Below are 13,555 nucleotides of genomic sequence, written 5' to 3' on the forward strand. Positions count from 1 at the left end.
TCCTTGTTGCTTATGCAAATTTCTGCAGCAGGCTTGAATTTCTCCCCAGAAAATGGGTTTTTCTTTTTTATGGCATCGTCAGGCTGCAAATTTTTCAAACTTTTATGCTCTGTTTACTCTTGAACATTTTGCTGATTAGAAATTTCTTCTGCCAATTATCCTAAATCTTCTCTCTCAAGTTCAAAGTTCCACAGATCTCTTTGCCTCTTTGTAGGGGAAAAATGTTGCCAGTGTCTTTCTAAAGCATAACAAGAGTCACCTTTGTTCTGGTTCCCAACAAGTTCTCATCTCCATCTGAGACCACTTCAGCCTGGACTTCATTGTCCACATCACTATCAGCATTTTTGTCAAAGTCATTCAAAAAGTCTCTAGGAAGTTCCAAACTTTCCCACATCTTCCTGTCTTCTGAGCCCTCCAAGTCTCTAGGAGGTTCCAAACTTTCCCACATTTTCCTGTCTTCTGAGCCCTCCAAACTCTTCCAACGTCTACCTGTTACCTATTTCCAAAGTTGCTTCCACATTTTTGGGTACCCTTATAGAAGCACCCCACTCTACTGGTATCAATTTACTCTATTAGTCTGTTCTCATGCTGCTATGAAGAAATACCTAAGACTAGGTAATTTATAAAGGAAAGATGTCTAATTGACCCACAGTTCCAGTGGGCTAGGGAGGCCTCAGGAAACTTACAATCATGGCAGAAGGGGAAGCAAACATGTCCTTCTTCATATAGTGGCATCAGGGAGAAGAATGAGGACTGAGCAAAGGGGGAAGCCCCTTATAAAACCATCAGATCTCATGAAAACTTACTATCACCAGAATAGCATGGGGGAAACAGCCCCCATGATTCAATTACCTCCCACTGGGTCCCTCCCATGACATGTGGGGATTATGATAACTATAATTCGAGATGAAATTTGGGTGGGGACACAGTCAAACTATATCATAAGACGACAGTGAAGTTTGCTGAATTGATTAACTCTTTCATGAAAGACATCTCTGTCACATGTGATACTCTTTGATAGCATTTTACACACAGTAGAACTTCTTTCAAAATTAAAGTCAATCCTCTCAAACCCTGCTTTTGTTTTCTCCATGAAGTTTATGTAATATTCTAAATCCTTTGTTGTCATTTCAACAGTGTTCACAGTATCTTCACTGGGAGTAGATTTCATCTCAAGAGCCACTTTTTCATCCACAAGAAGTAACTTATCCATTCAAGTTATTTTTATTGATACAAATATCTGTACATATGTATGGGATATATGTGATATTTTCTTACATGCATAGACTGTGTAATAATTAAGTCAGGATATTTGAGGTGTCCATCACCTCAAGTATTTATTATTACTATGTTTTGGTAACATTTCAAGTTTTCTCTTCTAGCTATTTTGAAATATACAATACATTGTTGCTAACTGTAGTCAACTTGCCTTGCTATGGAAACTTATAATTTATTTGTCCTATCTAACTGCATGTTTGTACCCATTACCCAATTTCTTTTTATTCCTCCATTCAAGTTTTATCATGAGATTGCAACAATCCAGTCACATCTTCAGGCTCTGCTCCTAATTCTAGTTCTCTGACCATTTCCACCACATGTGCAGTGACTTCCTTCACAGAAGGCTTGAATTCCTCAAATGTATCCATGAGGGCTGGAATAAACTTCTTCCAAACTCCTGCAAATGTTGACATTTTGAGCTTCACTCATGATTCACAAATGTTCTTAATGGGATGTAGAATAGCGAATCTTTTCCAGAAGGTTTTCAATTTGCTTTTCCCAGATCCACCAGAGGAATTATTATCTATGGCAGTTATAACCTTACAAAATGTTTTTTTTAAATAGTAAGTCTTGAACATTGAAATTACTGCTTGATCCATAGGCTGCACAATGGATGTTGTGTTAGCAGGCATGAAAACAACATTCATCTCTTCGTATATCTCCATCAGAGCTCTTGGGTGACTAGGTGTATTATCAATGAGCAATAATGTTTTGAAAGAAATCTTTTTTCGAGCAGTATGTCTCAGTGGTGAGTTTATTCAGTGAACCATGCTATAAACAAGGCACTGTCATCCAGACTTTGTTGTTGCATTTATAGAGTAGATTATAGAGGGAGAGTAGATTTAGTCTCATTCTTAAGGACCCTAGGATTTTCGGAATGGTAAATGATCATTGGTTTAACTTAAGTCACCAGCTGCATTAGACCCTAGGAGAAGAGTCAGTCTGTCTTTTGAAACTTTGAGGCCATGCACTGATTTTCTGTCCAGCTATGAAATCCTAGGTGGCATCTTCTTCCAACAAGAAGTTATGGTCTTCATCAAAAATCTATTGTGTAGCATATCCATCTTCACCAATTATCTTAGCTAGATCTTCTGGGTAACTTGCAGCAGCTTTTACATCATCATTAGCGGCTTTACATTGCACTTTTATGTTACAGAAATGGTCTCTTACACTCTACGAACCAATTTTTGCTAGCTTCAAACTTTTCTTCAGCACCTTCCTTACCTCTCTCAGCCTTCATAGAATTGAAGAGACATAGAGCCTTGCTCTTCATTAGGCTTTGGCTTAAGGAAATGTTAGGCCTGATTTGATCTTTTATCCAGACAACTAAAACTGTCTTCAGATTAGCAATAAGGCTATTTAGCTTTCTTATCATTTGTGTGTTCACCAGAGTTGCACTTCTAATTTCCTTCAAGAACTTTTCCTCTGCATTCACAGCTTGGCTAACTGTTTCATGCAAGAGGGCTAGCTTTTGACTTAGCTTTTGAAATGCTTTCTTCACTAAGCTTAATCATTTCTAGCTTTTTATCAAAAGTGAGAGGCATGTGGCTCTTCCTTTCACTTGAACACTTAGAGACTATTGAAAGGTATTAATTGGTCTAATTTTAAAATTGTCATGTCTCAGGGAATAGGGAGGCTTGAGGAGAAAGAGAGACAGGGAATGACCAGTCAGTGGAGCAGTTGGAATGCACACAACATTTATGGGTTGATTTGCCATCTTACGTGGTCATACTTCGTAGTGCTTCAAAACAATTGCAATAGGGGCATCAAAGATCACTGACCACAGATCACCACAACAGATATAATAATGATGAAAAAGTTTGAAATAAATATTGCAAGAATTACCAAAACGTGACACAGAGACATGAAGTGAGCACAGGCTGTTGGAAATAGACTTGCTTGACTCAGGGTTGCCACAAACCTTCAATTTGTAAAAAATACACAGTATCTGTGAAGCACAATAAAGCAAAGCACAATAATATTAGGTATGTATTTATAGAGGTGTGTGATAGGTAGTTACTTCATATAAATATTATGCTATTTTTCTGGATTTTATGATGCTTGTGATGATTATTGGCTTTAACATTTTTTGTTTTTTCCATTATTCTACAAAAGTGTTCCTCTTTTGACCTACTTATGCACTTTTATCTTAAAATTGTATAAGATTCTGGATCTGCAAATAGAGATCCACCCCTGCCTACCATTTAGCATTGCACTGGGTTCATCAGAGTTGTTCATTAAATGCTTATTGAATGAATAAATAAGTAAAAAGTATGACCAGAGAAATCACTTTTACTCTCAGGCCTTTGGTCTCTTTATCTAAGAAATAATAGAGCTGAGGTAAAAGGGCTGGAGGTGAGATCTAACTCAGTCATTTCAGGGCTAGTGTTTCCAATTCAGTGGTTTAAAGTTTTCTTTGGCAAGTAGGAGTCATATTCCCATGTTCTCAGATTTTTAGTGCAATCTTTGCCCTTGGCTGATCACCTGAATGCTGATCTCTATTTTAGTGTTTTGCCATTAAACTTAGTGCAAAAGCTGTAATTACTTTTGCAGCAACCTAATAGAATGGTCTCATGCAATCACACGATCAGATTTTCTTATTCCCAAACAATTTTGGTCGATTCCATATCTTTAGGACATTGCATTATTTCCCCCAAAGAGAGTTTTAAAATCATTTCTAACAATCCTTCCTCTCCCACATGACTTTCTTAAAGATGACCCACAGGAATGTAATATAATAGCTGAATGAAGACTGACTTTATATCTTACTTCCCATTAGCAAATTAAAAACAAAGAGTCATACCATGAAGAAACCTGGCTGGAAGCTCTTTTTTTTTTTTATTTTTTAGAACAGGATTTAACTCATTAAACAGTCTTTACATGTTGAATTTCTCATCAGCTAAAACATCCTACACACTTTTGCTGAGAACATCTGTGACAGTCTGAAACGTGTTTTTCCCAGTGTTTGACTTCATGCTTACTCCAAGTATCAGACACTTTCTCGGATCCTGTGATATATTTGAATACAGTATTATTAAAGAGATGTCAGTTATACCTGCATCTTGAACAGTGTCACACTGAAATGAAAATATACCATTTTTCTCTCTAACAGAGCTCTTAATTCACTGGCTAAGGGTGACAATAGTGTTGTCCACTGAAGGTTCAAAAGCTGTAGCTGAGTATGTCTTCTTTCACTAAAAGTCTATAGTTTCTTTAGAACTACACAATTATTTTAAAAGCAAATGAGAATTTCAGAAAGAGTATAAAAGTGATTGATTCAAGTTTTTTCCTTGGTATGTACCTATCTGCCTCTTATCAACTCCAATTCCATTAATAATTTATTCTAAAATGTCAGTATTTTTCACAATCTGTGTTCATGTCATGTTCATAAGGCAACAAATAGTTTTAGAAGGATGTTTTGGGGTATAACTATCGTGCTATTTTGTTTCATAGAATTTTAAACATATATGCATTTAAATAATTTAACATTTCTATTAATCCAATTCATTTACTGGGGAAAAGGTCATCTGCCCACACATAGGCCAACATACCAAGAACTTGTCCCCCTGATGTGATATAAATCACTGTGCTTTCAGGCCAACATAAGTTGAGAAGCAGTAAGGATTTTTTTCTCCTTGTATGATGTTTTCCAGTAAACTTGTTGACCATCATTTGGTGCTCTGAGTAACAAACACATGTCAGAGGTTGAAAGGGCAGAGGTGAGATGTGGGGAAGAAACAGGTCTCTGAAGAAAAAGGCGGGAGAAAAGAAAGATATTTTATAATTTATCAGAATAGGAATACTAGAACAACAGGTCTTAGGAAGAAATAGACATTGCTTTTTTAAAAACTAAAAGGTGAAATTCACATTTTACGTAGATTGAAATAAACTAAACATTGCTTTTTGTTTTCACCAAAAATTAAGACTGTTTCTCTAATGATCAGTGATGCTGACCTTTTTCTTAATATGTTTGTTGGCCACATGAATGTCTTCTTTTGAGAAGTATCTGTTCATGTCCTTTGCCCACTTTTTAATGGGGTTTTGTTTATTTTCTTGTAAATTTGTTCCTTGTAGATGCTGGAATTAGGGCTTTGCCAGATGGATAGATTGCAAAAATTTTCTTCCACTCTGTAGGATTCCTGTTTGCTCTGATGATAGTTTCTTTTGCTGTGCAGAACCTCTTTAGTTTAATTAGATCTCGTTTGTCAGTTTTTGCTTTTGTTGCAATTCCTTTTGGTGATTTCGTTATGAAATCTTTGCCCATGCCTATGTCCTGAATGGTATTGCATACATTTTCTTCTAAGGTTTTTATAGTCTTGAGTTTTATATTTAAGTTCTTAATCCATCTTGAGTTACTTTTTGTATAAGGTGGAAGGAAGGGGTCCAGTTTCAATTTTCTGCATATGGCTAGCCAGTTCTCCCAGCACCATCTATTAAGTAGGGAATCCTTTCCCCATTGCTTTTTTTTTCAGGTTTGTTGAAGATCAGAGAGTTGTAGACTTGTGGTCTCATTTCTGAGTTCACTATTCTATTTCACTGGGAAAACGGTAATGAGATACCATCTCACGCCAGTCAGAATAGCGATTATTAAAAAGTCAAGAAACAACAGATGCTGACAGGGTTATGGAGAAATAGAAACACTTTTACACTGTTGGTTGGGATGTACATTAGTTTAAACATTGTGGAAGATGGTGTGGCGGTTCCTCAAAGGTCTAGAACCAGAAATACCATTTGACCCAGTAACCCCATTACTGGGTATATATCCAAAGGAATATAAATCATTCTGTTACAAAGATATATGGGTGTCTATGTTCATTGCAGCACTATTCACAATAGCAACGACATAGAATCAACCCAAATGCCCATCAAAGATAGACTGGATAAAGAAGATGTGGTACACATACACCATGAAATACTATGTAGCCATAAAAAGGAATGAGATCATGTCCTTTGCAGGGACATGGATGGAGCTGGAAGCCGTTATTTTCAGCAAACTAACATAGGAACAGAAAACCAAACACTGCATGTTCTCACTCATTAGTAAGAACTGAACAATAAGAACACATGGACACAGGGAGGGGAACAACATACACTGGGGCCTGTTGGAGGAGGGTGTGGGTAGGGGAGAATACTAGGGAAAAGTGCTAATGCATGGTGGGCTTAGTACCTAGGTGATGGATGGACAGGTGCAGCAAACCACCATGGCACACATTTACCTATGTAACAAACCTGCACATCCTGCACATGTACTTCAAAACTTGAAAATTAAAATAAAAAAAAGAATATTATTTTTCTACTACCTGTTGATAAGCTACAAAACCATTTGTTTTTAAACAAAACTCATTTGCTTTAAAAAATAATTGTGTAGTTCCAAAAGTCTCTTCCTCCTGACTCGATGTGTCAAGGTAGGGCATGGCAAAAGATGGCACAAACACCTACAGACAAGTGTCAGTGGTCAGAAACTTGACTTCTGATTCCATCATGATTCTAAAGCAAGTATCAAATACACACCTACATACAAACATCTAGTTTGTATGTAGACTCAGCAAGGAACTAAATGAACTAGCAGCATCCAGATTCGGATTTGTCTCTGCTGGATACTTGCTGAATGCTCAATAAATATTTATTGAATAAATTCAGTGACCTAGAAATGGAGGTTGTGTCTCTTCCTTGATGCTTGATCATAGATATTTCCAGCTGCTCATGCTGAAACACATTTATTAGTCTTTGTGCCCCCTAAACTCTACTATACCCAAAAGTTTGTTTCTGCTGTGGGAAAGCTGAGAACTCCTTACTTCAATATTTTATAGTCAAATGACCCAAACTGCTGTTTACTTAAGGAAAAAGAAGAAGCACTGTTCCGTTGGCTGTACTTTTGGATGTACTCTACTCCATTAATCATAAAGAAGAATCAGACTATGTGGAAGGCAGAGCTACCTGTAACTCTGACTTTGCAATTTTCACTTGGAAAGGGAGGTGATGGTCAACCTTATACAACTTAGGTAGTACTAGATACTCTCTTCCTCAGTTCTTTGTCTCATTGCATTAGTGGTTGGGTGTTTAGACTGGTGTCTCACAGTCGGTTCCAAAGTCATCTTTTGTGACATCACTAATGATAGCAGGTGTACCATAGATGCTCTGGGGGTTGCAGGGGCGGGTTGAGGGGGGGGCGGGAATATAGAGAAAAAATTGTGCAAGATCATAAAAACAGAGTTGTAAGGATGTTTTTCTGTAGTTTTTGAAGCTCACATATAATAAATAAAGCACTAGATATCCAACCCCATAAGTTGAACATATGTTAGGAACAAACACCTAATTCCTGTGTTATGGTTAAACACCCATTCAGGGAGTCTCATTAGGAAACACGTTGATTAGGATCCTGTTTACTTTTCTACTGAACAATTGTTTGTTTGAGCTAGACTATTCTACCATCATTAGAAAGTAGCACCAGTCAGCTCATGAAAATTTGGTTTAATTTTTATAAGAAATTTGGGACCCATACAGGGTTTACATTTTTCTGTGTATCTTCTGATCATTCAATATTTTAAATATATGAACAAGGCATAAGGTTTAATTTCGGTTAACAAGAACTGCAAATGGAGGTATAAACTATATTAGTCTGCCTGTGGATTTTTTTTTCTTTCTCTTTTCTTCTTCTTTTTTTTTTTTTTTTTTTTTTTTTTTTTTTTTTTTTGAGATGGAGTCTTGCTCTATTGCCCAGGCAGGAGTGCAGTGGCGCCATCTTGGCTCACTACAAACTCCACCTCCTGGATTCAAGCAATTCTCCTGCCTCAGTCTCCTGAGTATCTGGGATTACAGGCGCCCGCCACCATGGCTGGCTAATTTTTTTTTTTTTTTTTATGTTTAGTAAAGACGGGATTTCACCATGTTGGCGAAGATAGTTTCGAACTCCTGACCTCAAGTGATCCACCCACCACGGCCTCCCAAAGTGCAGGATTACAGGCATAAGCCACTGTGCCCAGCCTAATTTCTTTATTGTTTGATTGATTCATTCATTTATGCAATCCTGTGTAGTAAGGATGCCCAGACAAATAAGACATGGCTTCTGTTTTCATGTGGCTTACAGTCTAAAAGAATTCTGGAATGTCCGCACATAGCACGAATGTCGCCAGCCTCTCCATTTGCAGGTACAAATGAGGGCAGAAGTAGATGAATACCCTAAACCTGTGCACCAGGAGTCAACTGCTGCTGGAAGGCCAAATCCAGCCTACCACCTGTTTCTGTAAAGTTTTATTCGAACGCAACAACACTCATATGTTTACTTGTTATCTATTGCTATAGATATGCAGCAATGACAGAATTAAGTATTTGCAACTGAGAACAAGCAGCCCATAAAACCGAAAATATTTACTTCTTGGCCCTTTATAGAAAAAGTGTGCTGAGCTGTATTCCGATGTCTGAGATTTCCCTGGAGTGTTTACATATCAGTCCTGCACATCGCTCCGAGGAGTCCCTTGTTGAGGAACTGGGAGTTTGCATGTATCCTTATGAGGTCAGGCTCTGACACTGACGGCCCCTAAGCATCCTGCATCAGTGCCACTGCAACAGGATCATCCACTCCAACTGGCCTTGGGGACTCAGGCCATAGCTTTTGCTGTCTCTTCTGTACTGGCTTCCATGCTAGAAAACAACCTAGTTGCATTTGGTAGAACCAGAAACTTCTCAACATTATGGGGAGCTGCAAGCCAAAAAGAACATGCCCTGACAGTCCCTTGGAGATATGCCTAATACACTTGGGATGACTTCGGTGAAGACTCTCTCATGGACCCAGTTGGCCAGTATCTTGGAGGAGTAAGGAGAATGATGCTGTGCATTCTCCATTTGTCCCTGGAAATGCACCCTCTAGGATTCCACCTGCTGAGAGCCTTGGACAATCCTTTATGTCTTCTTCATGGATTACATGAGCAGGCTCTTTTGCCCTCCCGATCCCTGTTGAGTTTGGCCAATGAGAGACTCTGGCAGGAGACTCAAGAGCAGAGGATGGGAGTTTATTTCCCAGGATTCTTTTCTGCCAGGATGCAAGTTGGCATAGGCTGGTTTCTCTACCAAAGCCCACAGTTCCCATAAAGCTGCCAGTCTCTTCAGGTTCTGGTGACAGTTCACATCCTCACCTTTTAGGCCTAGGGACTGGTATCTGTTTCCCCAGCTCAATACTTTATCATTTTGTAATCCTTAGCTTTATTCATCGTCCCTTCGTTATATGCTCCTCAATTTCTCGCCCTCCCCAACTTTTTAAGACAAGGTCTTGCTCTCTCATTCAGACTGGAGTGCAGTGGCACGATCATAGCTCACTGCAACCTCAGACTCCTGGGCTCAAGCAATCCTCCTGCCTCAGCCTCTCAGGCCTGAACCACCATGCCTGGCCAATTTTTTTGTTTGGGTGGGAGCACTGATTACACTCAGAGCCACTTCCCCAAAGTAGCCTCATACCATGAGGATGACTAGGTTGCAATCTAAACCTCTCCCCTGCACCTGAGACTGTGGCACTGACTCCAGAGTTACCTTCCTCTTATGGCTCCTTACGTCCTTTCTTGTAATTGGTCCTGGATTTGATCCATCCCAGGTCAGTGTTCTAATAAATTAGAGATGCAAATGTATACTTGGTGTGGGGAGGAATGAGGGGCGAGAACCTTACTCACTTCTTGGTAGCATCTGAATCCTAAACAACCTGAGTGGGAGAAGGTGCCTCTTAACACCATCTGTGAATAGCTTCCACAATAGCTGAGTCCCAGGGCTAGAGAGGAGTGGCCTCCCCTTCTCCCCAGGTACATCTGAGGCCCAGATCCTGCTTAGCCTAAATGGCCCATTTCAAAAGAAGTACGTCTAAGTATCACGAGGCCATGAGCCTATTTTGCCTTCAGTCCTGACACATATGCATAGCTGGGAGTTTTTACCTTCTAGGTATAGTTTCAGAGAACAGAAACCTGCCGTAATTACACTGTGGTATTAACAAGGCCATGGCACAGAAGCAGAAACACAAAACGAAAGTGAAATACTCAATTGGGAAGCCACAGTCTGTCAGCAAGAGAAGACTTGGCAAACTCAGAAACACCTCCCGATTCTACTCTTAACTGCTCTCTCAGGGGAACCTCAATTCTCCTTGATTTCCCAGACTCGCCCTCTGCCCTGCTGCTGGAGGTCTCAGTCAGGAGGTGCCTCTCGGGTTCACCATTCTGACTGATTTAATTTAGAGAATTTCTCGCTCTTCACATGGCAGCAAAGGTCACGTGGCTTAGCTATTATGTTGTTCAGGAAACAGCTTCTTGACTGCTGTGGTTCTGTAATATTGGTTAAAATTCCCTTTTTGTGCTATTAACAAAATTCTTGGCCCCGAGATTATAAGGTCCTGCACAATAGTTTTATGGCCACATGTTGAAAAAGTACATTTTTAAAAGGCTTTATTTCCAAAAGAAGTGAAAATGTGTGTATGCAGTTGCATAAGTAGATTGTTATCTTCAGAACAATTTCCCATCCTATAGTGAAAGTGAATTGGTGTTATCTGTAGAGAGCTCTGTCAAGGAGAACGTGGCCTGGATAAAAAGAGGGGAAGACTTGGAAACCAAAAGAGTCCAAGTGCCATTGCTTATGATTTCATCTTATGTGAAAGTTGAACTCTGCATATAATTGGGAAATTAAGGTGGTGTCAGTAACCCTTCTATGGTCATTTCTTGTGGCTCTATGGTTTTTCTTGATTTAATAGCACTCCTGTAATGGAAAACCAATTCTACATTTGTGAATCCCACAGGACTCTATGGGGTAGCAATTGTTGTGTTGGTTTCCAGAGCAGAAGACTGAGGCTCAAATAATTTGTGTTACTTGTCCAAAGACACGCAGCTCCTTCAAGGTGATGGAACAGCCTCTAGGATGCGAAGGCTCAGGATCCTTGGCACTTCTCACCTGACTGGGGCAGTTTGCCAATGGCTTCCAGTGGGCTGATCCTGCCCTGCGGAGCTATTTGGTTTGCCACAGAGTTTTGAAAGGAAATGGACTGTGAATGAGCTTAGGCAGGGCATGAAGTTCCCATCACTCCTTACGGTTTTACAAGCCACTCCTTGTCTGACTGCTAAAGGTATTTAAGTTATGACCCCTATTTGTTCTATTTGTCTTTCTACTGTTGACCCACTTGTTCTCCATTCTCTTTCAGATTTGTCCATTTAATAAAATGATTCAGTGATTAATGAAATAGCTCCATATTGTTAGCATTTTAAATGAGAAGACATCTCCAAGCAAGCACTGCCGATCAGATGTGTCAGATTGGATCCTTTCCACTTCTTTCTGACACATATCCCCGTCGGTACCTGCCTGTCTCCCCTGCTATGCCATGACCTCTTGGCATTCAAGGACCAGCTGTTCATTCTTGCATGCCTAGTGCCTGCAATGGTACTGAAACGGAGAGGCTACATAATACATGGCTCATGCATACACAAGACTTATGTGTTCTGGGGACAGCGAGCAGCCAGACTTGCTAGTGAACATTAGAAAAGGATAAGGTCTGTGGATTTACTAAATGATAAAATGAGCATCTGTAAGAATTTTGTTATAAGGGTAGAACTGGAATTTTCAGAGCGCATTTTGTACAGATCCCCTGGCAGCAGGCAGCAGGATGAACTGGCTGGGGAAAGCTGGAGGCAGGCTATTGTAATGGTCCAGGTGGCAGAAAAAGAAGGTCTGAAATGAAATGGGGCAGTGAGAATGAATGAGAGAAAGCCAAGCCCAAAACACCTGGTGGCAATGGAATCAATAGGACGTGTTGATTGAAACTGAGCGGGCACGTGAGGGAGGAAGCAAACATGACTACAAATTTTGTGACTGAGAGGAACAGATAATTCTCTTTTCATCACTCCCCTCACCTATCCTCCCCACCACCCACATCCCCTGCCATTTCTCTGTTTATTAGCTCCTGTGTCTCTTGCTTTTTCACTGGCATTGGTTTTTTCTACCCATTTAAACTTGAAAAGGAAAATGTTCAGGGCAAACTTTGATCCTTCAGAATCCTGTAAGAGAAAATTGGTGCATACTTTTTGGCCATTTATGGTCAAGATTATGCCAGGATCACCCTGCCTGACCCAATTCCTATGGGACCAGGTCAGCCAGCACTGGCTATTGGCTCCCATTTGAATCAGACCTGTGCTGGCCACTCTGAGAAGGGGGTAACACAGAGGGAGAGAGTGAGGAGTGCCCATGTGAAAGTGGAGGCTAAAACAATGGGAGTAGATGATACTACTGAAGGAATTTAATAGTAATACACATGATAATGGTAATATCCAATATTTAGTAAGTGCTTGTTATGTTCTGAGCTTAAAACATGTAATGATACATTAAATTTCTTTATCAATGTGATGTAGACATAACTAAACTCTTTTATAAGGAAGAAACTGGGGCACTAAGTTTAAGTCAGTGTTCAAGATCACATAGCTTATAACTGGAGGAACTGGGCTTTAAACATATGCGATTGGACCTCAAAGACCACACTCCAAACCACTCTGCCAAACAAGGAAAGATGCTCGAAATCTAGATGGGTATTGGAGTCCTCTTGGCAGTGAGGAGGCTACTGGAATAAGAATGGCTAACCCCAGCAGACTTTTTCTCAGAGCTTAGCATCTCGTGACTCAGGCATACTCTCTGCAATCCAGGAGGGCCAGCCTTCTACCCTCCAGGGGTGCTAGAATAGTGGGGAACTGGAGTTGCTGGAAAGGAGGGTGGTAATCCCTTCCCTGGCCTGGGGATTACAGCTGTAGGGGATGGAAAGAGCATCAAGCCTGGTGTCTGAGACCCAGCTCCCCCTGTGTCTTTAAGCTACAGCTCTTTCCTCTGTAAGATGAATTGTGATGAGACTTGAAGGAGATCAAGCATACGAATGCACCTAGTGCAATGTCAGGTGCATAACTGGTGTTTGGTAAAAATGTACTTGCTCATGTTTCCACTTACAGAATGAATGTCTGAGGGGTAAGGGGCAGCCTTCCCCCTACTCCCAGGGGAAACTCTTACATCAAGCATTTTCATGCAATAATGTTAGAACATTCAACCATGGCCCAGAAAGATGCTTACAATCGTCCTTTATATTTCCTCACAATGATGATGCTAATGTTTTAACTCTAGTTAGAGGAGGAGTGAGGATCTAGAGGAGACTATTCTTGTACTTGATGCCTTCTATGAAGTATCGTTTCCTTTTATTTGTCTTATGTAATGTGCTGGTAATTTCATTGCATAAGTTGGCATTTCCAACCAATGTAATTACATTTGGAAATAGTTATAA

Source organism: Macaca nemestrina, chromosome 1 (genome assembly GCF_043159975.1).
Source record: "Macaca nemestrina isolate mMacNem1 chromosome 1, mMacNem.hap1, whole genome shotgun sequence".
NCBI lineage: Eukaryota > Metazoa > Chordata > Mammalia > Primates > Cercopithecidae > Macaca > Macaca nemestrina.